Raw genomic sequence first — 3465 nt, 5'->3', positions numbered from 1 at the left:
CATATAACAGCTATATACAAATAATAATTATCTTCTAACATTTATTTTGTTGTGATATGCTTCATTCTGACCCAAATAATGTATTTGAAACTTTTGCATTTTTGTTTTCTCTGTTAATATATATTTTTATACTGTAATCATTACCTGTTTTGATTTGTGCAGTTCTTTAACACTCCACCATACGCATGTGAACCATCAAGCCTCCCAAAGTATCCACCAAGCAAGGAGATGGATGCTAAACTGAGAGATGAAGAAGCAAGAAGGTATTCACAATTATTCTTACTGATTTCTTTTGTTTATTCCCAATGGATCATGGAAAATGAATCACTTCCCTTTGCCTCCTGAAATCGCCTTTTAAAATATAGTTTCCCCTATAGGCTATCTCTGTTTTGTTAAAAAAAAATATACGGTTTGTTTTGAATGAAATATATGGTCTTGCTTCTGCCGTTTAAGAAAATAATACTATATTCTGCTTGTCTGTGTAGCTTTTGGAATATGTTGTTATCTTGGAACTGCTTTTCTATGGGTGGTCAATGTCCTGCGAAGACACCATCATAATGACACTCAAGATAGGGTCAAATGGTAAAACGACATAAGTAACATGGTAGCTTCTTTTTAGAAATTCAATGCTCATGCTGATATGCAGGTATCTTAGTTTTATATATGTATTTATATGTACAAAACTATGTTAGTTCACTTTTTTCGCATCTACATCCGTTTGCTGAAAAAGTCTCTTGCCTTTTAGGAACAGATGAGGACGAAGAGGATGATGATGATTCAGATGAGGACGAAGAGGATGATGATGAACAAGATGGCGAAGACTAGGAAGAGGACGATGGGGCTGAAGGTGATCCTTCTGAGGATGAAAACGTTGAGGGATTGTGTAATATGTTGCAAGAAGAATATTTGTGTTAGTTACTTTTGGTTATTTATAAATATTGAGGTGATTAAATATATCGGTGCTTTTCTATTTGTGATTTGTTTGGTGAATTTATAATATTATGATAATTTTATCATCTTGCTCGATCATAATTTATAAACAACATAAAAAAAATAAGTGTTATTACGTTTTAAGACATGATATTATTACATCGGTCGAAAATCGTTGTTAAAATTGATGTTAAACAGATATTACATCGGTTTTACACCGTTGCAGAACTAATGTCGTTGAGTGATATTACATCGGTCGAAAACCGTTGTTAAAATTGATGTTAAACATATATTACATCGGTTTTACACCGTTGCAAAATCGATGTCGTTGTGATATTACATCGGTCGAAAACCGTTGTTAAAATTGATGTTAAACAGATATTACATCGGTTTTACACCGTTGCGAAATCGATGTCGTTGAGTGATATTACATCGGTATCTAAATAGCAACATTAGCACAATAAAAATTTTATGTATTCTACCAAAAACCTAACACCAACCATAACATTTCTAAGCATATGAGGTAGAAACTACCTTTGATAAGCATCATGAAAATTAACCTGAAAAAATTTTTCTAACATGAAAATTAACCTATACAGGGAAAATTAACATATACAGGGAAAATTAACCTTGACAGATAAAATTAACCTTGATAGGCCAGCGCCGGCAAGGGTTGGCCAGCACCGACAAGGGGCGGCCAGCGCCAGCCAGGGGCGGCCAGCGCCGGCAAGGGGCTGGCCAGCGCTGGCAAGGAGCTGGCCAGCGCCGACAAGGGCTGGCCAGCGCCGGCAAGGGGCGGCCAGCGCCGGCAAGGGGCGGCCAGCGCCGGCAGGGGCGGCTAGCGCCGACAAGGGGCGGCCAGCACTGGCCAGGGGCGGCCACCGCCGGCCAGGGGTGGCCAGCACCGGCAAGGGGCGGCCAGCGCCGGCAAGGGCTGGCCAGTGCCGGCAAGGGATGGCCAGCGCCGGCAAGGGGCGGCCAACGCCGGCCAGGGGCGGCTAGCGACGCCTGACGGTGGCCAGGGACAGGTAGCACCGCCCAACGTCCGACGATGTCTCTCCAGCGGGGCCGACGGCAAAAAACACAGAAGAAAAGAGGAAAAATGAAGGAGGAAGCTTACCACGTGAGGAGGAAAGATTTCGGAGAGATCTCGGCGAGAAATCAGCGAGATCCGGCGAGGGAGAACTTCGGCGAGGGAGAGATTCGGCGAAATCAACGAGATCCGGCGAGGGAGAGCTTCGGTGAGGGAGAAATCCGGCGAGGGGGAGAGATCCGGCGAGGGAAAGATCCGGCGACGGAGAGAGGGAGAGATTCGGCGAGATATCCGGCGAGAGTTTAGCTTCAGCGAGAGAGACAGCTGCAGTAGAAACTTCGCGTGGGAGAAGAAAAGAGAAGTTCAGATCTAGGGTTTAAGTGAGTTTTTTGCGACGAAAATGAATTCGTCGCCAATTTGGCGATGAACAGGCTATTCGTCGCCAATTTGGCGAAATTCGTCGCCAAATTGGCGACGAATAGGCTGTTCGTTGCCAAGTTCGCGTGAGAGAAGAAAAGTAAAGTTCGGTTGTAGGATTTTTTGCGATAAAAAATAATTCGTCGTCAAATTGGTTGCCAATTTGGCGACGAACAATCAAATTCGTTGCCAAATTGGCGACGAATAGGCTGTTCGTCGCCAAGTTCGCATGGGAGAAGAAAAGAAAAGTTCGGATGTAGGGTTTTTTGCGACAAAAACTAATTCATCGCCAAATTAACGATGAACATTTTATTCGTCGCCAAATTGGTGACAAAAAGCTTGTTTGTCGCCAATTTATGACGAATTTGGCGACGAATTATTTTTTTGCAATGAATTTTGTGACGAATATATTGAGTTGCTAAATTGGCAACTAATATTTATTTCGTCGTAAATTTTGTTACAGATTAGCGATGAAATTTGGATTCGTCCCAAATGTCATTGCTAATTGGCGATGAAAATTATTCGTCCCAAAAATTCATCGCAAAATACCTATTTTTTTGTAGTTAACTTTAGATCTCCAGTGAAACCCTGGGTTAGATCGACGCCTAATGTTCCCCTTCGGAAATGCGTCCTGACCCACTCTTCTCAGGAGAGATTAGCTTGTGTCAACCAAGTCCTCCAAACTTATTGGACTTTTGTTCGGCTCTGTCCTTAGCCCCCAGGATTTGTTGTTGTGGCTTGGTCCTCCAGACTGCCCAGACATCACTATGTCCTCTGGTCCTCCTGACCGTACACGACTGGATTTGTGCCACGCTCCCCGGTCCTCCTAACCCTGCATGAACTTTCACCTGGCGCTCTTGACTCTAACAAGTCTTCTGCTTGATCCTCCAGACCAAGACTTGTCCATGCCTAGCAGCAATTAGGACTTAGTCCTTTTCCTAGCGTCAACTAGGACTTTGTTCAAACTTGTGCTCCCTGCACACTTAGATTAGCACTGTTAGCTCAACACACACTTAACTTGAACCTAGTGTCATTACCAAAACTAAGGTTCATGTTAAGATCGGTTGGTTCGCTAGAGGGGGGTG

The sequence above is a fragment of the Curcuma longa genome, chromosome 2, assembly GCF_044706935.1.
Source record: "Curcuma longa cultivar G26 ecotype Majalengka, Jawa Barat chromosome 2, ITB_CL_G26_1.1, whole genome shotgun sequence".
Lineage (NCBI taxonomy): Eukaryota > Viridiplantae > Streptophyta > Magnoliopsida > Zingiberales > Zingiberaceae > Curcuma > Curcuma longa.
The sequence above is the reverse complement of the archived record's forward strand: the minus strand, read 5'-3'. Positions refer to the sequence as shown.